The sequence below is a fragment of the Castor canadensis genome, chromosome 2 (genome assembly GCF_047511655.1).
Source record: "Castor canadensis chromosome 2, mCasCan1.hap1v2, whole genome shotgun sequence".
Classification (NCBI taxonomy): Eukaryota; Metazoa; Chordata; class Mammalia; order Rodentia; family Castoridae; genus Castor; species Castor canadensis.
The window spans coordinates 177240276-177250927 of NC_133387.1; the positions used below are offsets into that span (position 1 = coordinate 177240276).

At 35.3% G+C, this 10652-nt stretch overlaps 1 pseudogene; it reads left to right on the forward strand.

Moving 5' to 3' along the window:
* The first annotated feature begins 5721 nt into the window (after nucleotides 1-5721).
* LOC109677212 (olfactory receptor 8G1-like) lies at nucleotides 5722-10151 on the forward strand (annotated as a pseudogene).
* Nucleotides 10152-10652: the final 501 nt, after the last annotated feature.

Sequence of the window (10652 nt, forward strand, 5' to 3'; positions counted from 1 at the left end):
TGATCCTTGCTGAAGAACCAGGAGTACAGGCATGGGGTTCTTAATGCTTTTACTAAGCATACCTCAAAGAAGTGAAGGAACTAGGTATTTTGATCTGAAAGGAGACCATTGGTAAAGCACATGATACCTGTGCCCAAATTAAGAAAATCATGAGTACTGGAGATACAGCTCATGACAGAGCACTTGCCAAACATCCATAATGCCCAGAATTTGATCCCTACCACCAAAAACACAAAGAAAAGTAGGAAGGAAAGGAGGGAGAAAGGGAGGGAGGGAGGAAGGGAGGAAAGAATGAAAACAGGAAGACAGGGAGGGAGCTAGGAAAAGGAAGGAAGGGATAGTGTGAGGGAGAGAGGGAAAGAAAAGGAAGGAAGAAGAAGGAGAAGGAAAAGGAAAGTAGGATAGAGAAAAAGGAAGGAAGAAAAGTAGCTCCCCAAACAGAAGTTTTGGGGACCATGGGGTAAAACTCAGTTCTTGGATCTAAGTTGGAAATTTTTCTCTTGAACAATATGACTACTGCCAGAGTATGTGGCTTTTAGTCCCACCTCAGTGATTTGCTATAAGGCTGATTTGAGGATTCAATTAACTTCTGTATGAATTGTTTTAAAAAATAACTCTGGCTATTGATATTTCTTCATGTCTTTTGGGGGGAAAGATAAGAATTAGAATTTTTAAAAATGAAAATGCTTTATAAAATATAGACAATTACTCAAGAGTCCTACCACATCTGGGTAATTCTTTGGGTGTTTGTATCACTGACCTGGTAATTACTCTGATATTAAAACTTAAGGCCTTTCTCACTGAGATTCAGTGGATTGTTTCCCTGAGTTTCAGGGACTGGCATTATGCCTTATAGGTAATAAGTAGAGGTAAAGAGGCCAGCTAACCCCACCTGACTATAGTTTGAATGGTGGCAGGTGAGGAGAGAGTAAGCTATCTGCAACTTGTTGAGTGCCTCATGCCCTTGCCTGTTGCTTCTCTCTGTTGTACAGCATGTGAACTCCTCAGGCTGAGCGACAGTCCTTGCTGTGCTCAGATGAATGCCAGTGGTAAGGAATTGACATGACACTGGGGGCTTCTGGAAAGGAAAGCCTTGGCCTGGATTCATGACCATACAAGAAGGAACATGCTCCCACAACCGTTTCCTTCCCTCTGAGGATCCAGCTGTCACCCCAAGTACCCTGCCTCAGGCCTAGCAGAGGGAGAGCAAGAGAGGAGTCCCCATTGTAACTCCCCACACCATCCTGGTTCCTATAACTTCTAATCTCCCAGCTAGTCCTTTCCTTGAAAAAATAGAAGTGAAATTTGTAAGCAAGTGGCAGGGGACATGTGTAAAAGGGAACAGGACATGGATGGGAAATGTGAATTGCAGGCACAGAGTAGCACTTTCTCTCCTCCATCTGCCTGTACTATGATGATGAGAACAGGAGAAGATTTGGACCACTTGCTCTTTGGATTGAACATCTCACTGGTGCTCAGTGTTTCTAGGATAAGAGAAGATTAAAGAATAATTATGATAGGAAAAAAATAATTAAGTGGTACTAATTATGGAAGATAAAGCAGGACTCATAAGAAATGATCTAGGACATGAAGGGGACACCGAGAGAAAAGCTGCTGTCTCATTTACTGTCCCTGAGTCATGACTATTGTTTGCCATCTTCACAGGCTCCAACATACACCTATTTGTGGAAGCTGTTAGTATTTTCCTGGAGTCATCTGTGGATCCTGCTGTCTTTGCTTCAGAGGAGACCATCTAGAAGGAGGGCCTGTCCTTGGCTATTGCCATGTCTTTCACCTCTTCTGCTTTGATGGATTTTTTATGTTTTATTGCTGTCAGATCCAATGCGTGAATGGGACCAACTTTCTTTTAGCATATTCACTTCATTAAAGTGATAGTAGTCCCAAAACCTGTTCCCTTTCTTGGAGTGATTCAAAGCATTCATATTCAACAATGTTCTGCAATATTTTTTATAATGACAAAACTGATGACTTGGACTCCAGTGAAGCATTGCAGCACTGATGTTATGGAATGCCTGAGTTAAAGAATAATCTGCCTTCACTATGTCTATGCTCTATGATATGGTGTCTTTTCCAGAACCATGCTGGTAAGATTTGAAGACTACCGTTTGTAGAAGGAGATGGATAAAAGTTGAAAGCCAACAACAAAATTGATGGAGCATCAAGATCACAAAGAAATGGGCCCAAGGCATCCACTATGAACATTGATATGTTGAGACCTTTATTAATTATTTCTGTTTGGGATTGCCAGTCTATAATATATGCCTTTTGCCACTGCCAAAGCCACTTGTTTGAGTTATACTTAGAGACATGTCTCTCCTTAAATAAAAAACATATTGTAAGATGACTATAATGAAATCCATTGGCCTAGCCTGAACCCATGAGGACTCTAGGTCAGGCTCTGATTGACTGTAATAAAAGAAAACATAGGGTTAATGACACTTTCCTATAACCTGAGTCTTTATTGCTAACTGTATTAGCAAGAATGGAACTCCCCATGACCACTTAAGACAGAAACACACCTAACCTAGTGGAGATGACCCAATTTTGTGTTGTATACTTTAAGGTCACTGCTGTACCAATATTTAAATGACTATTTCTGGACTTTCTTTGTTGTATCTGGCATTTCATAGATTGACTCATTTAATCCTTATTGGCTTTATTGTACACTTTTTGGTACTTTTCTCATATTTTTCTTATTCATTGTGTGTTCTGGTCCAGTATTCTCAATTATAGGCTGATTTAGTAGTATATGAAGCAAGCAAAAGGCACTGGTCAGAAAACCACATAGATATTTATATGATGATGAGCAAATATTTTAACCCTTTAGTATCATAGTATCACTACTTATAAGAATAAGGAATTAAACTAGAACTCTCATTACTTCAGATTGAATTTTCAAGAAGTCTAAGCATGACCTCAATAACTTTTTCTACATTAATAGATAGTGTACTCCTGACTTCCATATACCTGTTCCATAAATTGACCTTAGGAGTCTAATCTCCTCAGAGTTTCTTCTCAGTTTGTTCATGGCTGAGAGTGACCTACATAACAAGGCTGTAGCATCACATGTATGTTCATTAGAAATGCCAAGTTTTAGGCAAAAACAAGAACTACCCTGTTGAAGTCAGCATTTTTACAAAGTCACCAGGTAGTTTACATGCACATGAAAGTTTGAAAAGTAAGCTCTCAGTGTTCTTGCAAGTCTTGCTTTTATCCAAGTCTGCCATCCAGATAGCACCTATCTATGTACTATCTGAAGAAATTGGTTCCTGCTAAGCATAAAACTGTAGAATTCAGCTCTGCATGCAAAAATAGACATGTTTTTGTATTTATTTTGTATTTTGTAATTGTACTTATCAAACAGAGAATGTATCACTTCATTTATTTTTCACTTTTCCTTTTCCCAAAATCATAAAGAAAAGAAAGAAAAAGTAAAGAAAGTAAAAAAAAATCAAAATTTTCATCTTTCTACTTTATAGAATGGACTACAACTTTCAAGAAGCATGGTTTCATTTTTCCATGTGACTTCCCACTTGATGAAATGTTGTATGAAGTATATATTCCACAAATCGAAACAAGTGCTAACCTTCATGATCAAGTAGCCTTTTCATCACAGTCATTGAAACCCCTTTTCAAGGCTGGTGATTCTGTTTCAGGAAAAATAAAATCACCTCTGCTTTCATGTGCTGATGATTGTTCAGGTAAGGAGCCCAACACATTTTTATATTTAGGTTTCTTTTTCCTTACACTGTTTCTTGATTGCTGAAAACTGGCACAAGAAGGATGGCAAATGTATTTCCTCAATGTTCTCCCTCTTCAAATGAGTCTGAGGGCTCCAATACAGGGAGTCTATTCTATATAAACTTCATTCAGTCCATTCCTATCTTGCCCAACTCCAACACAGTTTCAATAGGGATTGCTTAGCACCTGATGCTTCTCTTCCAACTCAGCCATTGCTTCTTTAAGAAGTCCATCTCATTCTGAAATATCTGATTGATCAGAAGAAAACCAAGAATAGCCCCACCCAATGAACTAACTCAATATATTATCATTCTCCTTTTAGTTCTATCAGTTTTTGTTTTATATATTTGGATTTAAGATTAAGCCTTATTGTAGAATTGACTATTCTATCATTAGGTAATTACTTCAACCTTCATTTTTTTTTCAGAATATGATAGTTATACAGGTGTTTTGTTTTATTGTGACATTTCCATATATACATATTTTGTGCTCCAGTTCGTTCATTCACCCCATTAATTATCTTTGGTGGTTTTCTTTCTTCTCATCTTGGCTTTGTCTGATATTAACATTGCTATTCCAAATTTGTGTTGATTAGTGTTAACATTATATATTTCTCTCCATCCTTCTAGCCTCTCTGTCTTTAAAGAAGGTCTGGTAGAAAACATGTTTCTGTCTTCTATGATCCACTCTGAAAATCAGTTTTTTAAAAACAGTTTATTTAGAACATACATATTAAAAGTTGTTAGTGATATAACTGCATTAACATATACTATGTTTCACGACTACTTTCTATTTGTTGCATTTTCTGTGATTTATTTTCAATTTTATTTTCCCCTTCCCTGGTTTTTGTTAAGCATTTTCTGTGATTTAATTTTATTTCCATTCTCATTGTATAAATTTTCTATGTGAAAACATCTTTGTCTCTTCTGACACCAAATATTCATCACATAAGACCTTCATGGGTTGTTATTTGAGTTTTGACTCATTTACACATTCCTTACATGTTTTCTCTGAACTGTTTTAGTGTGATTTGTAACTGATCAATGAAGGCATGGAGCAAGGCTTACATATTTCTCTAACTCTTCAACATAAATCTCACTATAGTTGTTTAATACCAATTACTTATTAAATGATTATAAGGTTTCTGTAAGTAGAGAAGATTATAAAATTAAAGAATGTGACTAAGTCACATAATTCTGTATTGAGGGACCCCATGTTCATAATGTGAATGAATCCAATGGTTTGCAGAGGACTGAATCCTCTCAATGTTTAAAAAATTATTTTAACTGTATTTATGATATATAATTATTTTACTTTTTCTCATGTATTGGAAACAAATCTCTTCGATTACAGCTAGCTAGGTGATTCTAATAAAGTAATGTCTGTGAGCAATGAACAGTTTTCAGCCTCATCCTGAGTGGTAGTTTTTGATTAATTAGCTTCCTGTAATGCTGGAGGCATTTGAAGTGAATTTTCAGACACTGTTGACATGCAAATACGTGAAATCAATAGATGGAAAACCTGAAATAGTAGTTCAAGGAAAAAAAACCCTACAGTTCTTTAGTCATGTAGATACTATATGTAAGTTATTCTTATGTAAATCTTTGTTTTTCCTAAAAATGTATAACCTATCATCATAACGTATAGTCCCTTACCACAATTAAGGACAATTCACTAGATGAGTTTATTTTTTATACCAATCACTTTTCCTCATTTTAGATACATTAATTCTTTTAATTAGTCCTTTGAAATTATTGGTATGTTTTGGTGTTTTTCTTCGCATGCATGGTTTTTGACCATGAAAACCTCTTATATCAGTACTTCTTAATGTTTGAACATTGAGAAGACTTAGATTATTTCTTCTTATGCTTCTACATTCAGGATTCATTTAAAAAGCCTTCATTGAACTCATTCTGCACTACTGGCACAATTATTGTATAATGTAGGACCTGCCAAATCATGATGCTGATACTATTGTCTAGTCACCTCCTGACCATAGCTAGGTCGAAAAATTCTGATGAGCAGGTATGCTGGATCATTTATCTTTCTAACCTGGACACACAGGAAACTTTTATGCATGTCAAAATAAAATGTATTTTAATATCAGTCCACATTCACAGGCCAAATGTATCTTCTTGGCTATTATCATCATACAAGTATTCATTGTTATTTTCTATAAATTTAATAATAATTTCTTAATATGGTATCATCTAAGTTATTGACATAATGCTTTTCTAAAGACAAGACAAAATATAGAGACCTATGGAATCACACTTGTGATAACTAACCCATTCCCCAAACAATCAATATTAATCCATTTGCTTCATGACCTAATCTTCCTTTAAAAATCCTACCTCTCATCAGTGTTGGATTGGGGATTAAATTTTTAACACATGAACTTTGGACACACATTAAAACCATAGCAATATGTAATTTCAGCTTCTTTAGTAGATTGAAAATCAGATGTAATCAATTACATAAAATGGGTTTTACAGAATACAACTATCATTTCTGGGGTTACAAAATCACCAAATTTAGTTTGATCTTGAGTTAACACTATCAGCCTGTAGACATTCTTAGGCTATTTTAGTAAAGTATAGAATTTTCCCAGAATTGGGGATTGTTGTCTACTGTCCCACTGGAGAGTGAAAACAAGGAAGGTGTCTGGCAATAAATTCCTGGGTACCTCAATTGAATCTGCTCAGAATTTCTGACAATCTCTTCACTTGTCTTTAAGATTTCAGTCCTTCTTAATTATGTTTACTTCTTTGCATTTTTTATTTGTATGTTGATAAAAAACATAGAAGAAACATTTTAAGTTAGGTGTGCTTTGTGTCTGTCACTACTTAATAGGTAATACTTAGAAAGATCTGTATTCTTTCTTGTTTATCTATTATAAAGAAAAAAAATTATGATAAAAAAAGCCTATGAGTCAATTCAGTATATTTTCTTGTTTGTTGGAGAAAGAAATGCCACATCACATTGTTTGGAGAAAAACATGAAGGGCATATTTGGCATGTGTACAGAGGCATTCACCAGGCATACATAACCTAAGGGGAAAGCCTTCCAGGAGAGTGGTCATGTAGTAGGTTGTGATGGAATATTGTGTGATTGCCAGGTGTCATTTTTTTCATGTGGTTTGAATTTTTATAAGACATAAATTATAATGCAACTGATGCTCTATAATTCAGTGTTTAAGTACATTTGTGAAGTTGTACACCCATCCCTATGTTCTATTTTAGCAGATTGTCATTATGACTCCAGCTAAAACCCCATACCTATTAGCAGTCACATCCATGTACCTTCCGTTCCATGTGCCTGGATGGCACTAAGCTGCTCTCTGTCTCTGAATTTTCTTGTTCTGGACACTTCATGTACATGTGATTATATAATATGTGTCCTTCAGGTCTGGTTTCTTTCACTTAGAATGTTTCAGGTCCATTCAGGATGTGACATCCTCAGGACTAAGTTATATAGATATACTACACCTTGCTTGTCCATTCATGACTGGACCTTTGAATGGTTTCCATACGTTGGCTATTGTAAGTAATGCTGCTCTAACAACTCATGTAACGAGTTTTGTGTACATGTACGTTTTCAATTCTTGTGAGCATGTACTCACCAGTACAATTGCTAGGCCACATGGTAACTGCATATTTTATACTTAGAATGTTGCCAAACTCTTTTCTAAGCAGTTGTACCAATTTACAATCCTACCAACCATGTATGAAGGTTCTAATTCCTTCACATCCTTGCCAATAACTTCTTACACTTTTTGCAGCCTTCCTGATGGAAGTGAAATATTATTTTGCTGTGGTTTTGATTTGGATATCCCTAATAATTAATGAGTATAAACATGTTTTGAGGTGCCCAGTGGTCATTTCTGTATCTCAAGTAGAATGTTTGTTCTAATCCTCCATTTTAATGGGATTATATGTCTTTTTATTATAAATCTGTAAGATGCTTTACATATATCATGTAAAAGTTTTTGATTACTTTAAAATATTGTTCTTGTTTTGTTTGTTTTCTTCAGTTTCTGGATAATGTTCTTTAAGACATGAATTTAAATTATTTTTCCATGATATCCAATTTACTATTTTTTTTTCTGTGACTAGCCTCTAGTCTGGACATCTTATCTAAGAAACCATCACCAATTCCAAGTTCACAATGATTTAGTACTGTGGTTTTAGCTCTTACAATTAGTTCAATGGCTCATTTTTAAATTACTTTTTGTGTATGGTATGAGAAAGAGTTCAACTTATTTTTTATACATGTTGTCTAATAGCTTCAACATCATTTGTTAAAAATACAACAGTTGCCCAGTGAATTTTCATGAAACCCTCATAGCCATTTAATTCTCAAACGAAGCTTTTTTCTGGATTGTCAAATTCATTTCATTGACTTGTATGTCTAAACTTGTGACAGCACCACATTATCTTCATCATTGTAATATTGTGGTCAGGTTTCACATTGGAAAATGTGAGACTTCAATTTTATTATTCTCTTTCAATCTTGTTGTGAGTATTCTGTGTCTCTTACATTCATTTTAAGGATTTATGATCAGCATATCAATATCAGAAGTAACAAAGCTGGGGAGATTTTGGTAGCAATCAAGGGAGATGTTGATGTTTTTATAATATTGAATAACTTCATTCATGAACAAGAGATGCCTCTCCATTTATATAGGTCTTCAATTCCTTTCAATACTATTTTGTAATTTTACATATAACACACTTCTTTTTTGTTACTTATTCTGAAATATTTCACTATGTTTCATAAAACTGCAATGGTTTTTATGATAGTTAACTTTTCTTGCTAATCTACACTGTGTCCAACTACCTTGTTGAGCAGTTCTAAGAGATCTTTGTCACAAACTTTCTCTATATAAGATTATGTTATTTAAAATTAGAGATACTTTTACTGTTTGCTTTTGAATTTGAGAGGCTTTTATTTTCATTTTCTTATCTGGTTGCCCTAATTAGAATCTGAAGTTTAATGTTAAATAAAAGTTCAAGAAATGTACATCTTGTTTTGTTCATGAAATTTGGGGGAAAATATTTCATTCCTTCAAGGGTAAGTGTGGTATTGCTTGTGAGATTTTTGTTAGTGATGCTTTTATTACAACATAAAAAGGTACTTTGGGGAGGAGTTGGGAGTATTACAAATACAACATGAAAAGTTCTTTTCACACTCCATAAAAACGCTACTCTTTCTTTGAAAGTTCAGGGACAGAGTACTAATAACCACTTCACAACATAGAACACAACCAGGGATATTTTATCTTGTATTTATTCACTTGTCCCATATGTTAGGAATCCTAAGGGTTATGATTCCTAACATACGTGAGAAGATGTCAGACAACTAGGGATGCCTGGCTAAAAGATTTGCATTCTGTTTCATACCTCTATGTTTTGTGGAACAATAAATACCCCCAATTTTTCCTGTTCTTTTCCAAATAGAATTCCTAAAAGAAAACAACAGAAGGAAATCACTCCACAGTGACTGAATTTATCCTTGCTGTGCTCTCAGATAAACCACAGCTTCAGCTGTCACTCTTCCTCCTCTTCATGAGTATCTATATGTTCACAGTGGGGGGAACCTGGCATCATCACTCTGATTTGGCTCAGTTCCTATCTGCATACCCCAATTTACTATTTCCTCAGCAGGCTGTCATTCATTGACCTCTGCCATTCCACCATCACTATCCCCAAAATGCTGGTGAACTTTGTAACAGAGAAGAACATCATCTCTTACCCTGAATGAATGAGTCAAATCTACTTCTTCCTTATTTTTGCAATATCAGAATATCACATATTGGCTACAATGGCCATTTGTAACCCCTTGATTTTTAACGTGATCATGGATTACCAAGTCTGTTCTTGAATGAGAGTTGGGGTATAAAGCATGGGTTTGATTGTTGCCATGGTTCACACAGTCTGCATGCAAAGACTGATGTTCTGTAAGGCTAAAGTAATAAATCATTATTTCTGTGATCTTCTCCCACTATTGGAGCTCTCCTGCTCTAGTACTCTTTTCATTGAAGTAGCAATTCTGTGCTTCAGTGCTTTTAATATCTTTGTCTCAGCTCTGACCATCCTTGGATCTTACATCTTCATCCTGTCTAGCGTCCTCCACATTCACTCCACTGAGGGCAGGTCCACAGCCTTTAGCACCTGTAGCTCTCACTTCTCTGCAGTTGCAGTGTTCTTTGGTTCTCTAGCATTCATGTATCTACATCCATCCTCAGTCTGCTCATGGACCAAGGGAATGTGTCCTCTGTGTTTTACACCATTATTGTGCCCATGCTGAACCCTGTGATATACAGCCTGAGGAATAAGGATGTCAAAGTTGCCTTAAATAAGTTTCTGGAAAAAAGAAGTTTTGAATGAAAAGCAGTATCTTGTCTTAACCAATCTTAATTTTTTCTGGAGATTTGGCAAGGAATCAGTCCAGAAGTAGAAATGCATGTCCACAAGTCATAAGTTTACTTTTAGTACTCGACTATTTGAAAGAAAGATGCTAAGGATAAGACTGGATTCATGGGATTGGACACATGGAGGACAGCACCTCTCTATGATGCCCCAGATTTCAGCCACTCAGAGTAAGCTGTATCACCTATAAACATATTTTAAAATTCATTAGTCTTCATATTTTTTATTACACTTTATGTGTACAGACCTTGGGACTTTTTTCTGTCAATATTTACATATCTTATTGCAGGGAATAAATACTTTTGTTAAATATCCTTTATTACTCTCAATATTATGTGCATTTGGTCTTTTAAACAAAGTACATTATTGAAAATTTCTAACAATTTGGTGCCTAAAATAGTAATTTTAGCAAATTTGTAATATACTAAACATAATTCTTATTTGTATCATGGAATATGG